We start from the raw sequence: 22,446 nt of genomic DNA, 5'->3' as shown, positions 1-22,446 counted from the left end.
CCTGAATACGTAAAGATGTGCTGAACTAAGCAGCGTTTAAATACATCAATGCATAACTACAAATTTATTTATTCCCAAGTAGTTCAGCCAAAACAGGAGAATTCTGCCATTTATTTATTCAACCTGAAGTTGAGAGAAACCGTCTCTAGGTTACGTATGTAACCCTAGTTCCTCGAGGGAACGAGACGCTGCGTCGAAATGCTTTGGGGAACTCGTTTAGCGTGAGCGACTCTGAATATGATATCTAATCTGTCTTATAGAAGAGTGTGACGTCACAGGCAAGGTGACTTAAGCGACCAGGAAGCTATAAAGGCATGAGCCGCACAGCTGGGTTCAGCTTCGAGTACCAGCAAGCGCCAGCAGGGGTGCTGGGGGTATGGCCATGAGACGCAGCGTCTCGTTCCCTCGAGGAACTAGGGTTACATACGTAATCTAGAGGCGTTCCTCTTCAGGAACTCGAGCTGCGTCGAAACGCTTTGGGGAACGAGTACCAAGGCTGCCAGACTACCAAACCTCTGCCTATTGTGTATCCGAAGAGCACAGCTTAGGACGAGGGGAATGAAGTGCCTGGAGTGACTGGCATGTCTAAGCCATAGAATCTTTCAAAAGTAGAAGGCGTGGAAACCCCGTAGCATTGCAGATGTCCAGCATGGACGCACCTGCTAGAAATGCCTTGAAGGTCGCCATACCCCATGTAGAGTGAGCCTTGGCTCCCGACAGCGGGGGACGAACAGAGGACTCAGAGTGGCGTTGATAGTCTCAACTATCCAACGACTAATAGTCTGCTTAGAAGCAGGGAAACCCCTCTTGGGGGGACCGCAGCATGCAAGCAATTGGTCCATTTTTCTCCACAGGGCAGCTCTGTGGGCGTATGCATCCAGCGCTCGAGCTGGACACACACAATTTAGCTTCTCTTGGTCGGGCTCCCGAAAGGGAGGAGGACAGAAGGCCTGCAGCACTACAGGTTGTGGTGTGATAGAGGGCACCTTAGGAACATATCCCGCTCGAGGGTATATGAACACTTTGGTCATGCCAGGTGCAAAATCAAGATAGGTAGGGGCCACTGAGAGGGCCTGTAAATCTCCTACTCTCCTCAGAGAGGTAATGGCCAACAGAAATGCGGTTTTAAGAGTCAGATGTCTATCTGAGATGTCTTGAATCGGTTGAATGGAGATTTGTAAAGAGCCTCTAACACCACACCCAAGTCCCAGTGGGGAACACAGGACCGTACTGGAGGTGTCAGCCTCAGCGCACCGTGGAGGAAACGTGTAACTAGGGGGTGTCTTCCCAGAGACTGGCCATCGAGAAGGGTGTGGTAGGCCGCAATAGCCACCACGTAGACCTTCAACGTGGAGTGGGTCAACCCTGCAGAGAGCCTAGCCTGTAGAAACTCTAGAACTGTACCAACCGGGCAGTTTGCTGGGTCTAACTGGCGGTCTCTGCACCATGAGGTGAAGAGTTTCCACCTCAGGGCGTACAGTTTCCTTGTTGAGGGAGCTCTGGATTGGAGAAGGGTTTCAACAACCTCGGCTGAGAGACCGGCTGCTAACAGTTGTGCCCCCTCAGGGGGCCACACCCACAGCTTCCACAACTCCGGGTGAGGGTGAATTATCGTACCCGGCGCCTGCGAGAGTAGGTCCGTCCTGATCGGTATCTCCCACGAAGAGCTGTCGAGGAGCGAGACTAGATCTGAGAACCATACTCGGCCCGGCCAGAATGGGGCTACTGACAACAGACGGAACCCGTCCCGGCGTACTCTCGCCAGAACTCCCGGGAGCAGAGCGATAGGGGGAAATGCGTACAGACGAAGCCTCGGCCAAGTCTGTACCATGGCGTCCAGTCCTAGAGGAGCTGGATGAACTAGAGAGAACCAAAGGGGGCATTGTGACGTCTCTTGAGATGCAAATAGGTCTACTTGAGCCCTGCCAAATACTCTCCATATCTGCTTCACTACTTCTGGGTGAAGTCTCCATTCCCCGGTCCTCGGCCCCTGCCTCGACAGTATGTCTGCTCCCATATTTTGTTTCCCAGGAATATATACTGCTCTTAATGAGAGGAGTTTGCTCTGGGGCCACACCAGGATCTGGTGGGACAGCTTTTACAAAGGGCGCAAACGCAGACCTCCCTGGTCATTGATATAAGAGACAACCGATGTGTTATTGGTGCGCACCAACACATGGTGACCCCTTAGGTCTGGGAAGATGTGCTTCAGTGCACGGAAAACTGCTAGCATTTCTATACAATTGATATGCCATGTTAGATGGTGATCGCTCCACAGACCACGGGCAGGGTGGCCACTCACCTGCACCCCGGCCGGTGAGGGATGCGTCCATTGCCAGACAAGGTTTCTTCCACATGTCTAAGGCACGGAGGCAGCGGCGCATGACCTTGATAGTGCGAAGTAGATTGCCCCTCAGGGGAAAATCCCTTGGTCTTGAGCCACCACTGCAGGGGTCTCATGTACAGCAGGCCAAGAGGTATCACTTTGGACGCAGCTGCCATCAGACCCAACAATCTCTGAGATTGTTTGACAGTGAGTGACTGGCCTTCTTTGACTCTCTCAACTGAGATGAGGATCAACTCGATACGAGCAGGGGACAATCGTGCCTGCATCGCGGTCGAATCCCATACTACGCCTAGATAGGTGGTTCTCTGAACCGGAGATAGCACACTCTTTTTGGCGTTCAGTCTCAAACCCAGCTCCCCCATATGTGCGAGAACTACACCTCGATGCCGAGCCGCAACCTGCTGTTGACTGAGCTAAAATCAACCAGTCGTCGATGTGGTTGAGAATGCTGATGCCCTGCATGTGCAGGGGGGCCAAAGCCACGTCTACACATCTTGTGAACATGCGGTGTGAGAGTGCAAGGCCGAAGGGAAGTACTCGATATTGGTAGGCTTTGCCCCCCCCCGAAAGCGAACCTCAGAAACTTCCTGTGTTGTGGAAGGATGGAAATGTGGAAGTATGCTTCTTTGAGACATATTGTGACAGACCAGTCCTCGGACCTGATCTGATCTACAACATGCTTAACCGTGAGCATTTTGAACTTCAATCTCATAACTGAACGATTTAAGACCCTCAAGTCTATAATCGGACGCAACCCCCCATCCTTCTTTGGAATTGTGAAATACCAGCTGTAGAACCTGGACTCCCTGTCTTGAGAAGGGACCACCTCGATGGCCTCCTTCTCTAATAGGGTTTCACTTCCTGTTCCATAACCAGACCCTGCCCGGGGCCGACCATCGTCGGAATGACCCCATTGAATATCGGCGGTACAGAGCCAAACTGAATACGGTAGCTTTTTCTACTGTGTGCAGGACCCATTGAGATACATTTGGCAGTAGTTTTCACGCTGCTAAATAATCTACTAAGGGAATCAGTCTCTCGAGACTGACCTCTGGTGTAATAGGCCCCCGCAGGGGCAGCGAGCGTCTTAGCCCCACTATGCGCACGGGCGGAAAATACTGAGAATGATGATCGCTGAGGACCGCTGCGCCCTGGAACACTGGCAGGGTTGGCAGACCGTCCCCCAGAGGGCACTGAGGCGAGACGGGAACCGTGTAATGCGGTGTGTACCGCTCCTCCCCAGTAGGGGCCGCCCTCTGCAGTTGTGACCGAAACGTGTCAGGACTTCTTAACCGAGGGCCTCACAGCCTGAAGTACGGCCCTCAGATCCACCTTAGGCTGGAAAAACCAGGCTGGTTCAGAGCATTGCTTCAGCCTCCGGTCCCGACGCAGGGGGAGCGCGGGCGACAACGCTCTGACTACAGACTGGGAGGGCTGCTCTCACACAGCAGCCCCTCCAGTATATATAATTTCTAAGAGTGAGATAAGTGTCATTATATTCCTCAGAATTTAATGCAAACAAACAATCAGACAAGTAAACACGGTCTGCATTGTTAATATAATTCATATCTAACTTCTCATAGTCAGATAGATACTGAATTAAATTCCTCAGAATGAATGCAGTTAACCAATCAGACGAGTAAAGACGGTCTGGATTTGGTAAGATTTACATCAAAACTGAAAATGATGTAGTACACGCGTTGCCTCGGCAACACGCGAGCCGCTTAGTCACACAAACAATATAAATCTCCTCGGAGATAAGTAGCTGCAGCTGCGAGTTCACAGAGGGGGAAGGAACCGCTTCGCATGCTTCGGAACCTCGAGATGAACTCTAAATCTAGGGAATACTGGTGGAGATAGGCAGAGCCGTCTTCATTTTGAACCCAAACAAATTTACGGACCGCAGGACCACTGGGAGGAGCCAGAGGAGCTTGGTTTTTTCACAGATTATCTGTCTCATATTCTACTGTCAGGACATAATGACAGGTTTAAAAAATATGTAAAAAATATATTTTTACATAGTTACCTACTGCAGCTTTAATGAGGTTAATTTAAATACAAAAAAACACTGTCACCCAAACCTTGATGCACACCAAACAAGCGGATTTCAGTCCTCCACTTCCAAACAAACTCTTATGTGGTTTGACTGAAATGTGAACACAGCCTGGAATAGAATCTATTCTAGAATAGAATAGATGTCAATGAATCAAAAGCATTTTCTTCTCATCATAGAAGCTATGACAAGCAACATGAGATTGTTGTATTGCCCATAACAGTTCCGTATACAGGCACTGGAACCACCATCTCCTTGCATTTAATGCTGCCATTGTTTTGACTTCTTTACATATTTTATAAGCTCTGTGTGGGTTCTCAGTAAAAAAAAAAAAAAAAAGAATTAACACCTGATACATGTACACATATACAACGACCTCACACAGCATTATTTTGAATGTTAGGTAAGACTCATCCAAAATATACACCAAAGATAATTGAACTAGGACTGAATGTATAATTTTCTTTTCTGGAGAATCAAGTGAACTTAGTGTGAATGTACTCCCTCTCTGTCAGTTAAATTTTGCACCAGGGGGCCTTATCAGTACATTTGTTTATGGCTGGTGCGAAAGCTCTTTTGAACCTCTTAAAATAACATTTCTCTGAACTTTGTACTTTTGTCTTCCACTGAGGAAAAAATAAAATAAATAAGAGCAAAAAGGCTTGAAACAACATGAAGGTGAGAAAATAATGACAGATTTTTCATTTTGGATGTGAACCAGAAATGATATAATTGAAAAAAGTGTGTGTCATGTTGTGCTCTGCTACCATCAGGATTATGTCTGTCTCACTGTATTGTGACAGAGTTGGCTGGGACACAATCTTTCTGAACAGTTAATGTTGTGAAAGTGCTGAAAATGTCTTAAGAAAAATGCAAAGCATCCTTGACATCTCCTGATCATGCAGAACAATTTCACGCTATTTCATTGTATACAAGTCTTATCAAAATACAAACATTCACCAGTGAAATGCAATCATATGCAAGTAAATGTATGTAAAGTAAAATATTGTCTTGTCACTGAATTACAGTGGCTTTGAGTGCTTTGGCAGACCATAATAATCCAGTCTCCATCTGTGCTCGCTGTGATATGCAACATTAATGCAGCAGTAACCTAATCTGAACTGTAAGTAAGCATAATTCAGCCCATTTGGCCATCATTCAGAATGACTGCCACTGATCCCAAAATAGAAAGACAAAGAAAATCACCCTGAGACCCACAGAGATATCGATATGTGCTCTAATTTGGATGAAAATAAGGTTGGAGATTAAAGTTAACATGATACAGCATTTGCATTCTGTATAACTTTAACATTGTGATGCATTTCAGAAAGAAACTGGACAATCAACATGATAAAATATACAGAAAGTAAGTTATGTTATAAACTGATAATTGATTGGATAATTTAACTAATAAATATGCTTTCAGCTTGCACACACAGGATGAGCTATTTGGGGTAACACTGGCTCTATGGTTATCTCTCTTTCTAGACTGAAGAGGAGATGATTTGATGGCACTAAGAGACAAGAAAAATATTCCAATAATAATGTTACTTATCAGGTGGTTTAAGAAAATAAACCAACTGTTTTGACTGGTTGACTTGGATACTAAGACTTTTTTTTTTTTTTTTTTTTTATTAAACACTAGCTGTTACTGTATACTACATAGGACAGGGTATAGGGTTATTAATTGTTATTATTTTCTTTTATGAAAGATATACCACTGTTAAAAAAAGTGTAATTTTAACTGTAAAATACTGTAAAAATTATTCAATAGAAAATCTGTTAATAGGTTAAATAAGGTAAATTCCTGTATATATACAGTAGAAAAACTGTAAAAGATCTAACCAGACATTTTGTGTGATTTCAAAGTAAAATATTGTTAATTGTAAAAGTAAAAAGAACAAATCAACATATAATTTACAGTAAAAACAGTAAGCTGATATTCTGTAAACAGAATTTCCTGTGTGACAAATGACTTTTTAAAGTATTTTTGTTAAAATAATCATGTTTCTTAGTTTTGTAATGTTTGTTATCAGTTATGCAATTGTGGGTTTATGCTACATCTTCTGTAGTTTAATGAGTGTTTATTGAATTATTTAAGAGTCATGGCGGTGTTTAGTGTTTGTGTGAATGACTCTGTATAACCTTCTATATATTAGTATATACTTTGGCTTGTGGAAAAACTACTTGTGATGATGTGATGCCCCTGTTGGTTGTTCCTCGTCGTGTGTGTGTGTATGTGTATATTGTTTGCAGGTGACAGGCTGATTACGTGATTGAGAGCAATGGTTTCATGGTGTTCATTGATCCCTATAAAAGTGGGTTATTCCTGTTGGTGAAGTTCTGCTCTGGAACTGGTGGCTGTTTTTGAGCTCTTCGTTCCATACATGGCAAAATCCTGGCTCATTTTAAGCACGAATGTAAAATAAAGCTCAGACCTCGCAAGATGAATGTACTCGTCTCCTCCTTATTTGTAGCAATCGCAACAGATGAACTGATTCTTCATGGTGTCTCTTTTACTATCTGCATCATTATGATACAAAACACATTATGATACAAATCAGGGTATCTTTGAATGGACGGAAGATACCCTGATTGATACGAGTTTACACATTTTATTGTTTGTAAATTACAGTTAAGTTCTGTAAATTATTTTCATTTTTTTTTTTACAAAATTATTCTGACAACCACAGCTGCCAAAATTATTTTGTAAAAACAATATAATTTTTTGTTACAGTTTACATAATCTAATTTTAATACATTTAATAAATGGCTATGCTCTTCTTACTTTTTGTCACCTCTTCTGGATATCAACGTTTGTGAGATTTATTCAGTCAAAACAGTTTTAAGAAAGAAAGAAAGAAAAAAAAAAGAATAAAAGGTTTGTGTGTGACTGTTTGTTACTGAGGGACACCATATTTATATTGAATGAGTACTGATATGCTCTTTGTTTTTATTTTGAAGTGAAATTATAACATTAGACCTTATGGATCTTATTGTAAATCTTGAAATTAGTAATTCAATAATTCCATTTAGATGTATATCCAGTTAAATATATTTCAGACATATTCACTATTTATTAAAACCTTTAGGCTAACTGGGTGAAATCTTTCTGTTTGAATTCACGGTGTTGCTATTATGACATGTTCAATGAAAATATGAGAAATTAAATATTTATATAGTGATATACCTCTATATAAATGCATCTTTGAGATAAATCTGGAATTCTTCTTTGTATGTGATTAATTATTCAAGGTGTAATTAAAAACTAAAACTAAATAGTTAAAACTGAGTTTCAAGAATGATTTCAAAAAAGTTACATAAAATGGCGTATTTGAATAATTATCCATTTTGTGCTATGACAACTATTTTAGCAAATGTTTCTATCATTTATTTCCTTTTATAACACAAGCTGCTGCATCATTTATTTCCTTTCATAACACAGGCTGCTGCATCATCATCCTGCACATGTTAAACTTCAATCTAAATATGTTAAATGACCACACCACATTGTATTTACAATAGGGTTACTTATTATTGATCCGAGTTTTGTGCAAAAACATTTGGCCTTTCACTGAAATAATGTGCTGTTTTAATGAATTTGAGTCTGAATTGTGAACTCAGTGGGTGATAAATAACAAACTTAGCATGACACCAGAAATTTGGCTCCATAAATAGTATATAAATCTCTGATAAATGCAAGTGCTATGTTAATCTTAGAAAGGAAGCTCTTGCTCGCTGTTTCTCTCCCTTCCTTCAGTGAGTGCTGAAATCAGTCTACAGTCAGAAAAGAGTCACTGCCAAATAGATCTGAATGAGATTACCTTGTCTGAGGCCTCTGCAGTTTTTAGTGTCAAAACATGCTTACATTGCATATTGATGTAAAAGGCATACGCTCTGTGACAAGTCGTCAGAGCAGCTGTCAGAAAGCAGTTAATTTCCCATCTGTATTCATGCCGGCTATCCAGGTGAAGCATAACTCCTGAACATCCTGCACTGTACTCTATTTAATGCCTGTGTTTAACTGCCGGGAAGTTTTCTTGAATGACAACAACAAACCAGTTAGGGTTAGTTATCTGTTTTTTTTAAAGAATCAACTACACAAGTCAGTAATTTATTTTCAACACAACATAATTCTGTATGATTAACATGAAAGATTTTTTGAAAGAATTTTATTATGCTCATCAACACTGCCTTTGATCAAAACCCAGCAAAAACAGTTATGTTCTGAAACAGTATTAACATTTTAAATCTATTTTCTATTTAAATATATGTTTTCAGTGTAATTCATTCCTTTGATCCAAAGCTGAATTTTCAGCAGTCATTACTCCAGTCTTTAGTGTCACATTATCCTTAAGAAATCATTCTAATATGCTGACTTGGTGCTCAAGAAAACTTTATTATTATTTGTAAAAAAAAAAAAAAAAAAAAAAAAAAAAGAAAAAATACTTTGATGCTTCATTTACCTTTTCGAAAGAACAGCAGTATTTGAAATTAGATTTCAAATATTTAGGACAGAGACAAATAGATTAGTAAAGAATAGATGAGTTTTGTTCTTTCCATGTATTACATCACTCGCTCTAAAGTGTATCATCTGCAGTGAATGGGTGCCATTAGAATGAGAGTACAAACAGATGATAAAAAACATCACAATAATCCACAAGTAGAAACAAATATTATGGATAGAAGACTCGTATTTTAGCCAGAAGCAACAGTTTGACGTTTGAATGTCTTTATGGATTTGTTTCCTACAGACACAGAGCTTTATACTCCATAAGACATTAATTGTTGGATTGGAGTCATGTGGATTACTTGTCGATTATTGTGATGTTTTTATCAACTGTTTGGACTCTCATTCTAATGGCACCCATTTAATGCAGAGGATGCAAGTGATGTAATGCATTATAATCTGTCCAATGGAGACATCCTGGATGGCCTGAGGGTAAGTTTGACTAATTCAAATTTTTGGTTGAAGTATTGATTTAACATTTAATCAATTTATTTATTTTTTTAGCTAATTTTCTGCAGACATCTGCTTTGAATCATGCCAAATGAGTCTCTGAATCTGTAAAAAATCAAAACAGCCCCTGAAATCCCTTAAGGTTAGGGGTTTGAAACCCCCCTAGCAATCACCATTAACAAACATAACACAATAATGATTACTCACTAGCTTGATATCATAGAATAAGCTTCAGTCAACTCCAAAATATCATCACTGTCACGGAGACGAACCCCGTGATTCCCTCTACTGGCCAGCAGAGGGCTCCATCTCCGGAATACTGACTCTCACACTCACCTATACTGATTCGCACTACACTACCCATCATCCCCGCACCCCCACTCTGATCACCTACAGGTGCAGCTCATTGGCACGGAGATATAAGCTGCACAACTCCATCAGCCAAACGCGAAGTCTTGTTTTGCTCCGGCTGACATTTCCAAGCGTTATTTCCCGTGTTTGATTTCCTGTTACCAGTACTGTTTTGCTTACCGTCTCTTGAACCCTTGCTGCCTGCCTCTTGACCTTGGATTGTTTATTGGACTCTGAATCTTGCTTGTTTCCCCTGAACCTCTGCTTGTGTTTGACGACGATTCTGATTATCTCTACTGTTGTGTTTGCTGGTCCTTATCCCCGCCTGTACGACCTCGAGTCTCTCATAAAGCCTGCTAAATGGATTCCCTGTCTGATGAGTCGTTACAGAAGACTTCGCCACAACCGAATCCAGCGGCTTACGATCATCTGTGTGCTACCATGGCATCCCAGGCAAATCAGATCGCTGCTAATCAACATCAATTGAATCGTCTCACTTCCGTCACGGAGGAACTGGTAAAGGCTGTTCAAAACCTCCACAGCCCTGCCGTGACGTCAACCCCACCTGCAGCGGTCACCGCTTCCCACATGGCAGGAACGCCAACTCACGTTAATCCTCGACTGGCTTACCCGGAGAAATTTGACGGGGACTCTACCAAGTGTAAGGGCTTCTTACTACAGTGCTCGCTGTTCGTTGAACAACAACCCACCCTTTACACCACTGATGCTGGTAGGATCGCCTTCGTGTGTTCATTATTAACGGGAAGAGCTTTGGAATGGATAACGGCGGTATGGCGCGAGGATGGAACGGCGTTCACCACTTTCACTGACTTTCTGATACGTTTCCGTGAGGTGTTTGATCACCCCCGAGAGGGGAAAGGAGCGGGTGAGCGGTTGCTTGAATTATCGCAGGGAGGATTAACAGCAGCGGAATATGCCTTGAACTTTCGCACTTTGGCTGCTCAGACGTCATGGGTGAATGACACGCTGAAGGTATTGTTTCGCAAGGGGCTTAATCACGAACTGCAAACCGAGCTCGCTTGCCGTGATGAGGGGAGAACTCTGAGTGATCTTATTTCACTTACCATAACCATTGATAACCTGCAACGCTCTCGCCGTGTCAGTGCTCCACGCCTCTTCCCCGCTGCGGCAACGCGACCCGTAGAAACTACAGAGCCCATGCAGATAAACTCCTATCATCTGACTGAGGAGGAACGTCACCGTCGCTGGGTTAACCGACTCTGTCTCTACTGTGGCTCTCCGGGACATCTACGAATCACTTGTCCCAATCGCCGCTCTTCTTACACTCCGAAGTCGGTGAGTTTACCTTTTAACTGTGTGTCAGTCCCTCTGATAATCAAGACCGACAGGGTTCAAATAGCCACCACTGCTTTACTTGATTCAGGAGCAGCTGGGAATTTTATATCTGAGGATTTTGCCAGAGGGAATAACATCCCTTTAATTTCATGCACTAATTCTCTGTCTGTAGCCACAATAGATGGGCGCCCTTTGGGGTCTGGGTTGATCACTCACCGCACCCAAGATCTCCAAATGTTAACCGGCCTGCTACACCAAGAAACCATTCAGTTCTACGTGCTCCCTGTATCTAACACCCCTGTTATTTTGGGATTGCCCTGGCTCAGACTGCATGATCCTCAGGTGTCGTGGAGAGAAGGACAAATTCTTAGATGGAGCACCCAGTGTCAGGAATCATGCCTCTCGACCATCTCTCCCATGACGGTACAAGTTGTCACATTAGACTCGGAGACCACCAGCATTCCCAATCTGCCCAAGGAGTATCACGATCTCGTCACCGCCTTCAGCAAGGTACAGGCAAACACATTACCACCACATCGCAGCTATGACTGTGCCATTGATCTCATTCCAGGTTCATCACCACCCCGGGGTCGAATATTCCCGTTATCATTACCTGAGTCAGAAGCTATGGCCAAGTACATCAAGGAGGAGCTGGAGAAGGGGTTCATACGTCCATCCACCTCTCCTGCTTCAGCTGGCTTCTTCTTTGTCCGCAAGAGGGATGGAGGTCTGCGCCCTTGCATCGATTATCGTGGACTCAACGAAATAACAGTAAAGTTTCGCTATCCTCTACCACTGGTGCCCTCTGCTTTAGAACAGTTACGTACCGCACAGTACTACACCAAATTGGATCTGCGCTGCGCATACAACCTCATCCGCATTAGGGAGGGGGACGAGTGGAAGACAGCTTTCTCAACCACCAATGGGCACTACGAATACCGGGTTATGCCTTTTGGACTGGTCAATAGTCCTTCGGTGTTCCAATCCTTTGTCAATGACATCTTCAGAGACATGCTAAATAGAACTGTTATCATTTACATTGACGATATCCTAATCTATTCAGATTCCCTGGAGGAACATGTCCAACATGTGAGAGCTGTGCTGCAAAGACTCATTGAACATCAACTCTATGCTAAGGCGGAAAAGTGTGAATTTCATACCACCTCCACCACCTTCCTGGGGTACGTCATCAGCCCAGAGGGGGTCGCCATGGATGAGAGTAAAGTCAATGCCGTTCTCAAGTGGTCAGTACCAAGGACACTAAAGGAGCTTCAACGCTTTCTGGGGTTTGCTAATTTCTATCGCCGTTTCATCAGGAACTTCAGCTCTGTGGTTAGTCCCCTCACGTCTCTGTTCAAGAAAGGAGCCCATCGGCTACACTGGGCTGAAGCTGCTTCTCAAGCTTTCCAGGAACTAAAGAGAAGGTTTTTAACCGCTCCCATACTCCATCATCCTGACCCATATCTCCAGTTTCTCGTCGAGGTGGATGCCTCCAACACTGGTATCGGGGCTATTCTCTCCCAACGCAAGGGTTCTACCGGTAAACTCCACCCATGTGCCTTTTACTCCCGCAAACTCAATGCTGCTGAACGTAACTACGACGTGGGAGACCGTGAACTTCTCGCTATGAAAGCGGCCTTCGAAGAGTGGAGACACTGGCTGGAGGGGGCCAACCTTCCTTTCACCGTACTAACCGATCATAAAAACCTTGAGTATTTGCGCTCAGCCAAGCGCCTCAATCCACGGCAGGCCAGATGGTCACTGTTCTTCTCTCGATTCGACTTCTCAGTTACCTACCGTCCAGGCTCCAAGAACACCAAGGCAGATGCGCTATCCCGTATTCACGAAGACGAACAGATTCCATCCGAACCAGAGTCCATACTCCCTTTCAAAGTAGTTATTGCACCAGTACAATGGGACATCATGACACTTATCCAACAACACAACTCTCAACACGCACCTCCAGCAACTTGTCCTCCTGATAAAGTCTACGTACCACCTACCTTACGTGATCAAATTCTCAACCACACGCACTGCTTGCCCGCATCCGGTCACCCAGGTATCACGGCTACCATTCACCAGCTTCAGAACCGGTTCTGGTGGGAATCATTACCCAAGGACACCATAACTTTCATCCAACAATGCCAAACCTGTAATGCACACAAGACTCCCCGCCAATTGCCAGCCGGATTGCTTCAACCACTCCCCATCCCACAACGACCCTGGTCCCATCTGGCAATAGACTTCATCACCGATCTACCTGTCTCTCAGGGTAACACTGTTGTTCTGACTGTAATTGATCGTTTCTCCAAAGCCTGTCGCCTTATTCCTCTACCTAAATTGCCTACGGCTCTCCAGACTGCCGAACTACTCTGTAACTGGGTCTTCCGTCTCTACGGACTACCGGAGGATATCGTCTCCGATAGAGGTCCCCAATTTACCTCTCGTCTCTGGAAAGCCTTCTTCCAAGCCCTCAATATAAACGTTAGCTTGACCTCTGGTTACCATCCTCAATCCAACGGCCAGGTCGAAAGACTCAATCAGGAAATCACCCGGTTCCTGAGATCATACTGTAGCTCCAACCAAGAAGATTGGGCACGGTTCCTCCTTTGGGCTGAGTACGCACAGAACTCCCTGGTCAAACCAGCTACTGGTATAACTCCCTTTAAGTGCATCCTAGGCTATCAACCGCCCATGTTTCCCTGGTCCGGGGAACCCACCGATGTACCCGCTGTCACGGACTGGCTGCAACGCAGTGAGGAGACTTGGAATCAAGCTCACGTACACCTTCAACGAGCCATCCGCCATCAGAAAGAGCATGCTGACCACCGTCGTCGTCCTGGGCCTGTATACCAACCCGGACAATGGGTGTGGCTCTCTACCCGAGATCTCCGTCTCCGACTACCCTGCAAGAAACTAAGTCCAAGGTACGTGGGTCCCTTCAAGATAACACATCAGATCACTCCTGTTTCATTCCGTCTTGCATTACCTGACACCTATCGCATCTCTCCCACCTTTCATGTATCTCTGCTCAAGCCCGCTGTGGCCCCTGGAGAGGAGGGAGAGGGGAGGTCCCGTGAGCAGAGTCCCCAGCCCGTCCAGATCGAGACTGAGGAAACGTACCAAGTGCGAGAACTTCTTAACTCCAGGCGTCGAGGACGCATCCTGCAGTATCTGGTCGACTGGGAGGGGTACGGTCCGGAGGAACAATCTTGGGTCAACGCTGACAACATACTAGACCCCAACCTCATCAGGGAGTTCCATCGGTTACATCCGGAGAAACCGGCCCCACGACCACGCGGTAGACCTCGACGTCGGCTACCATCTCGCGCCAGGAGTCGCTCGCAGGGAGGGGGCTCTGTCACGGAGACGAACCCCGTGATTCCCTCTACTGGCCAGCAGAGGGCTCCATCTCCGGAATACTGACTCTCACACTCACCTATACTGATTCGCACTACACTACCCATCATCCCCGCACCCCCACTCTGATCACCTACAGGTGCAGCTCATTGGCACGGAGATTGGCACAACTCCATCAGCCAAACGCGAAGTCTTGTTTTGCTCCGGCTGACATTTCCAAGCGTTATTTCCCGTGTTTGATTTCCTGTTACCAGTACTGTTTTGCTTACCGTCTCTTGAACCCTTGCTGCCTGCCTCTTGACCTTGGATTGTTTATTGGACTCTGAATCTTGCCTGTTTCCCCTGAACCTCTGCTTGTGTTTGACGACGATTCTGATTATCTCTACTGTTGTGTTTGCTGGTCCTTATCCCCGCCTGTACGACCTCGAGTCTCTCATAAAGCCTGCTAAATGGATTCCCTGTCTGATGAGTCGTTACAATCACTGTTCAGGATCCAGATATTACCAAGTTGGCAAAAGTGTATGTTAAGGTCATTATTGTGTTCTTTCAAGACGGTTATGAAGTGTATAATGATCCATTATATTCTCAGAAAATATTTGTTCCAGCAAATGAGAATGAGAAATGGCTCTCAAAACCCTCTACAATGCACATATTACACAGGTTTATATCCTGATTTTTAGAGGGCATTTGGTTATTTTTCAGCAATACAAAACTATTTCAGTTAGTGGTGTATAAATCATCCAAGCTTAATGACAATCAAAACAGTGTCTGATATTTTAACTTAAAACACTCTGAAAAATGTGCTGTTCAAACAAAGTTTAATGAAGTTCATGATCCTTTTAATGTCTGGTTGGTTTTATATCAAAATCAAGAGTTTCAAGGCATTTTGATAAATACATAACTAAATCAGCATCATTGGTTTATTCTTTCAAGTGAGAGACATTGCTCTGAGGAATAATAAAATATGCCAAAGGATATTAACCAACCAGTAGCCAAAGATATAATTAAATCTTTACCATAATTACATATCATATGAATGTAACAACCCATACAGGGAAATTAAATGTTCATTAGGGTGAAGGGCTGCACTGTTAAATATGACAACTATATAATTGGCCATAAATCCTTCTGTTGAATTGTGATCTGATTTTGAGTAGCAAAGTGAATTCCTCTTAACTAGCCTCTGAATGGCACATATTGCATTTTGCTTATTGAAAATATATTCACAGGTGGTCCCAACAAATTATAAACTGCTGTGCAGAACACTTTTTTAAAATTGTTTTTGCGAGAAGCATTTTATTATTGTAAAGGGAACAACGAAACAATCCAACAGGTACACAGAAAACCCTGAATACTGATTATTTGTCAAAAATAGGTTACAGACTGTTTGGAATACACAGGGCTTTGGGGCTTTTGGGCTTTTCCAAATATTTAAAATGGAAAATTATTTTGTTTCAAACTGATGTTATTAACTTGTAACAGTTCCACTATTACGGAATGTAATTTTCCTCCCGGCCACTAGGGTCACCGGGTAGAATGTTGTCGCTAGGACATGTTTTTATATAAAGTGAGAGAGAGGGCCTTCCATTACTGACCTGTATCAAGTTAAGTGAATTAATTGTATGCTGGACTGGTGATGTTTTGACATACTGCTAAACGTTGAATGAGTACCGATATGCTCTTTGTTTGGAGTCAGTAGAAATCACCTGCAGGAATGAGTAATGTGGATACTTAAATGACTGAAAAGACTGTGGGCGAAAGGAGATACTGATATTTTTCCTGGCATCATTGCGAATAGGATTTCTGTTGCTTGGACTCGGACTTCTCTCACGATTGCCTTCAGAGACTTGTCCCACATCTTTCTGGCCACTTTGAACTCTTATCAGATAAGTTGTACTTTAATGTGATTGTCTAAGTGATGATATCCAGAGAACTGAGTGGTATTTAAACAAATGAGAAATACTTGAATAGTACTATTGTGTCCTTCTGAGATTGAAACAAGCATCTTATGATTGTCAAAGTACAGTGTATTTTGTTTTCCTTTGGGGTCAATGCTTTGTTAATTCGTATGTCTATTTTGGGAGTTTTCATTTTCACTGTGCTATTAAGCAATATAAAGTAAGTCAGGTGGTGCATTCAATCTGAAAATTCTGGTGTGAGTTTAATAGATACTTTCCATAGGTAGAACCCTTTTCTTCTGTGTAGCCCTTTACCTGAGTATAGAGTGGAGGTGGTTACAAACTATCCAGTCTTATTATTGTATACTGTACTATGCATGTACCTGAAGGGATCGATGTTTTTTAGAGCAACATATTAAAATATTGCTAATTACATATAAAGCCCTGATTGTTTAGCTCCTAAGTACTTGAACAAGCTTTTATCGCATTGTAGTTCTTCGCGTCTGCTGTTTTTTTTTTTGCTGTTGTCTATTTAGCACCCAAACTCTGTACAATTTACCTTGCATTGTTTGGGAGGCAGACATTCTTGATTAAAGACCCATTTCTTTAACCTGTCACATACATAATACATAATCAATTTTCCATAATTCAAATCTGTTAAAGGATTGTTAGGCTGCATTAATTAGGTCAAACAGAACTGGGAAAACCGGGTTGCACCATAACACTCAATGTACTTACTAAATTGTAAGAAGATTGGGATCTATGCTAATATTAGTCCATTATATTCTTATTCCAATCTCATTCTAGCCACCAAGATTCAGTCCATATCCAGATTAGATGGTGGATCAGAACCCTTTTAGAAGACCTCTATAATCCTGAATGTCAGTGGAGACCATATCAACTAGACATTTTTGCTGTTTAATACTGCAAAGCTGCTTAAGACACAATCTGTTTTGTTTAAAGTATTAGACCTTAATAAAGATGGCATCACTTGATTAATATGTGTAAATATACCTGGCAATAAAGCTCTTTCTGATTCTAATTCTGATTCTGAACACAAAGCATTTTGAATCCCATTTTTTTCACCTGTATTAAGTACTATCAAACTTTAGATTGCCCAAAACTGCATTGTTGTAAATGAGTTTTATTTAGGTGGACAAGGGCAAGATATTATTCCTTTTAATGGAAATGTGAGATGTTATACAAACAGAACATTAGCCGTGTGCTATAGTCCTGTGCTTATCAACCATTTAATATTGTGTGCTCTTAAACAGGCAAATGTTTCCAAAATGTTGTTTTGTGTTATAACTTGCCTATGGCCCATTTCAGAGTAATAAAGCTGATTTATTAAAGGGCAAAGCAAAAGCAGAACAGTTCTCTGTGGCTTGCCTTGTTCATTTCCCTAAAGGAAGAATCTATTAAATACTTAGCTTTACCTTGCCCTTCATTTCATTAATAGGAGGCACAGATGCCGGGGTCTGCTCCAGTGAGATAGGATGGGTGGCAGGAATAGCAAAACTAAATTAGGGATTACTAGCTTTGAGGAGGTCCACACCACTTAATCTCACATTCGGTTCACATGGTGGGAAAGAGTGATCAGCGGCACTGCTGTTTTTGTAGAGCCAGCACTGGCTCCTACTAAGGTAATTCTGGGGCATTATTTAAGCTGTTGATGATTAATCACAGTCTCTATTTAAAAAAGAAAATAATGAAAGACGGAGAATCAAATCTCAGGGAAGAGAAGTTAAATTATCTCACTGAAGCAGGTTCCACTCTCTCAAGTATCATCAGCAGAGGAAAATATAGCTGCCAACATTCTGGACACATTCTGCATTTCATGGAGCCACCCCGTCATCTTTTTTCTTTTTTAACCCCACTTGAAGTGTGGCAAATTCTTCGCGTGTTATAATTTGGGCAAAAAACAAAACAGCAACAGCCGATGACAGTGTAAAATAACAATTGTATAAATTTTCAAAATGGTTTGATAAGGTGAAAGCTATTTCTATACCCTGTGGAATAGATTGATGAACACAATGTTGTATGCTGATGTTCATTCATTTACATTTACATTTAATCATTTAGCAGATGCTTTTATCCAAAGCAACTTTCAAATGAGAACAATAGAAGCAATCAGGTCAACAACAGAACAACAACAGTATACAAGTGCCATGACAAGTCTCCGTTGGTCTATTACAGAACGCATAGCCAGGTTTTTTTATTTTTTATTATGAAAGACAAGAAAAGGAAAAGTTCTAGTATTAGTTGGTTAAGTGCTGGCGGAAAAGGTGAGTCTTTAGATGTTTCTTGGGCATTCCAAACAGAACATTTTGGTGACACATGTAACCCTCGTTCCCTAATGGAGGGAATGGAGATGTTATGATGGACGACATATGGGGTCTCAGTTGGGAGGCCATTCATCTCTGAGTTTAAGAGAAAACGCCAATGAAAATTGGCTAGTGGATTTAACAAACCTGATCCACTCCCCGTGCCCAGGGGTATAAATGGGCGTAAATAGGCGAGTGCATCCACTCATTCAGGTTTTACGCTAAGGAGCCGAGAACGTGTCCCAGCAATCGGCCACTACGAGTTATGTCGAATGACATAGGACTCTGGGCATGCTAACACCAGTACTAAGCCTGGCGACAGACTGCTCTGCCAAGTCTGACCGCCGAGGGTGCTGGAGGATGCTCGACCAGGGTACGCCAACCAGGAAACTCTACTGGGAGAAGAAAGGTGCTTGCATTCCCATGTTGGGGGAAATGGCGCAGCAAGCGTGACACCGAGCCAGCCCTTCCAGCCAATTACCTGTTACCCAACACACAGGAAGAAACTGGCTCTACACGAAGGTGTTAGGTGTCACCCAGCCCGCAGCTCGACAAATGTCTGCCAGAGATGTTCCATGCACCAGCACATAACCACATAATGGACGAGGCCACACTCCATGTGGAGTAAGCCCTCACCCCCAGGGAGCACGGCTTGCCTTGAGAATGGTACACCAAGGTGATGGCATCCACTATCCAGTGGGCTAACCTCTGCTTGGAGACAGCCTTCTCCACTAGGAGCTGCTCAGAGCTTCTGAAGCTCTGGGTGCGGTCCACGTATATAAAAAAATTGCTCCTACAGGACACAGCAACGTCAAGGATGGATCTGCCTCCTCCAGGGGCAGTGATTGCAGGTTCACCACCTGGTCTCAGAAGAGAGTTGTGGGAACCTTGGGTGCGTATCCAGACCAGGGTCTCAGGACAACGTGAGAGTAGGCCGCCCCGAACACAAGGCACTCTTCACTTAACGAAAATGCTTGGAGTGCAATCAGGAGCGCTGTCTTGAGGGATAGGAACTTAAGTTCGACTGAATCCAGCGGCTCGAAGGGACCCCTCTGAAGTCCAGCCAGAACAATAGAGAGATCCTAGGAGGGTATCAGGGATGTCCTTGGAGGATTTAACCTTCTGGCACCGCTCAGGATACTAACGATTAAGTCATGCCTCCCCAGGGACTGGCCATCCCCTGCATGGTGATGGGCTGCAATGGCAGCCACATACACTTTCAAGGTGGAGGGTGACAGCCTATGCTCCAACCTTTTGAGTCATCACAGCAAAACTCCCCTTGTTCCTGGAGGAACTGGCCAGAGATGCATGGAGAGGCGTTGTGTCTCTGAACCGTAACCTTTTGTCCACTGGGGAAAGGGGGCATCATGGGTGAGAATGAGGAGGCAGTGCATCACTCATTGTCAACCCAAAAGCCTTGCAACTCAGAGGAAAGGGAAATTGCAATATTTGAAAATGTGGATACCGTGGGACTATTTTCAGGCACTGCGTAATGTCACTGCATCTGCTGCATGAATGGCTTCTGTATGGCGGCCCCTAGAAATTTTTATAGAGTATCAACCTAAACATATCCATGGTTCAAAACATAAATCATCTTGGTTTAACAGCTCTCATGCTTGATTCTGATTCAGATGGTGTGAAATAATATTTTGAGAATTCATGTGATGATGAAAGATTTCCACATGCTTTATCAAATTTATACTGATTGATTGTTTTATTTTTTGTTTTTTTGAGAATTCATATTTTGCAGTGCAGATTTAACAGCGGTTTCAGGTTGGTCAAATGTACTTTAGACATTGACATGCTTGATTACATGATTGAATCTGATTGGGAAATGAGTATTCTGACGTGTGCATTTATTTGTGGGGAAATTTATAGCATATAGCATGTCACTGTCAGCAATGATATTTAGTTTGGCTCATCAAGGTGAGACATTAGTTTTTACTGTAGCCGTAGTGTGTCTCTGCTGTCAGATATGAGAACGCTCACTTCCTCTGACCTTTTCCCAGAATAGTTTATCTGACAAGAAGTTCACATGCAACATTTCCACTTTTATGGGATTTATAGTGAAATTTAATTTTCTGCCTTAATTTTCACTATATAACATGGTTTTGACAGAGCTGACCTTGCCTCTACCTTTTGATTTAAAACAGTCCATTACAATGTTTCACGCTGGTATTCCATACTTCTGCTAAACCTGATTGGCTAACTATGTCTGTTTGAAACTCAAAACATAATCATAACAGACCATAGCCCTATTAAGCATAATTGTCTAAATTTCCAGGCCTATAAATCCTTTCTTTAAATTCTAATATAAGAAAATATTAGAAAATAATATGACAGCAGAAATATTTCAGTTGGCTTCAAGGAATTAAGTTATTATGTAGAAGAGATTAGGAATGCAATCACTGTGGGCTTTGATAATTTTTTGGGTATTATTGTGGAGCAGCCTGTACACCCTCAAAAAGCCTCCTGACCACTGTCTGCATGCTAATAAAATAATATTAAATTAATAATAATATTAAATCATATTACACACAACAATATGAAATGATTATAAACAACATAATCAGAAGGGGGAAAATATAAATATAAATTTTTATATAAATATAAATTATAATAACATAATAACTTTTTTTTAATGTTTTTAAAAGTCTCCTTTGCTTAGCAAGGCTGCATTTATTTGATAAAAAGTACAGCAAACACCGTAATATTGTGAATTATTTTTCATAAATATTATATATTATATTTGAATATATGTTAAAATCAATATTTGCCAGTATTTCATTAATTTATTCCTTTGATGACAAAGCTAAACTTTCAGCAGCCATTACTGCAGTTTTCAGTTTTCTTCAGAAATCATTCTAATAAGCTGATTAGTTCTGTTTCCAAACCTATGCATTACATATACACATACATACATACACACATACAGATGGATGGATGGATGGATGGATGGATGGATGGATGGATGGATGGATGGATGGATGGATGGATAGATAGATAGATAGATAGATAGATAGATAGATAGATAGATAGATAGATAGATAGATAGATAGATAGATAGATAGATAGATAGATAGATAGATAGATAGATAGATAGATACTTTTGAAAAAATAAAGCAAAATTTATATGTATATCAGACAAATAGGCATTTGTTAGGATTTCATTGGTGACTTTCCTGAAATGGGGAGCGAATGGAGGATGTTGCTTCAGGAAAATATGTTGACTAGAGGGGAAGATTATTCTTCATGTAATGAACTTGAAAGGATTTCATTTTGAGCAAGTGGGATGTACATGAAATGAATCGAAAGACAAACAGTATTTTTCTTTCTTTTTGAATCAAAGGCCGTTCAAGACCACTGAATAATTAAATCCTTTTGTTTTTATAAATTCTCTCCTCAATTTTATCCTCATGTAAGGAGCCTGTCTCTTTATTTGCTGTAATAGACTCCAGAAAGATCAAAGACACAGCAGAATAAGGAGTTGACAGAGTGTGACACTAGCAGAAATGATCTCTTCATGGGTGTAGATTAGTGGACAAGGCCTTAGGGAACATTAGCTTCATTTGCATCTCTGCCATCTTCAGTTGAGTGTGTCCAAGGGTAGGGTTTGTATCTTTCCAATTGGCAGTGTCCTCTTATCAGACTATAGTTTTGCAGTGATACTGAGGCCAGTCTAAAGAATGTGTTCCATGTCAAAATCAGTATGCTCAGGGATGAACTGGCTGGAATAGCAAAAACATGAGACAGTCCTAGGGAATCCTTTTTTATTGATAAGCTAAACCTTAAAGTTCTAAGTTTTGCTTTGAGTTTATGTGTATGGGTCAGTGAGA

This window comes from Carassius auratus, chromosome 42 (genome assembly GCF_003368295.1).
Source record: "Carassius auratus strain Wakin chromosome 42, ASM336829v1, whole genome shotgun sequence".
Taxonomy (NCBI): domain Eukaryota; kingdom Metazoa; phylum Chordata; class Actinopteri; order Cypriniformes; family Cyprinidae; genus Carassius; species Carassius auratus.
This window is presented reverse-complemented; position numbering follows the sequence as displayed.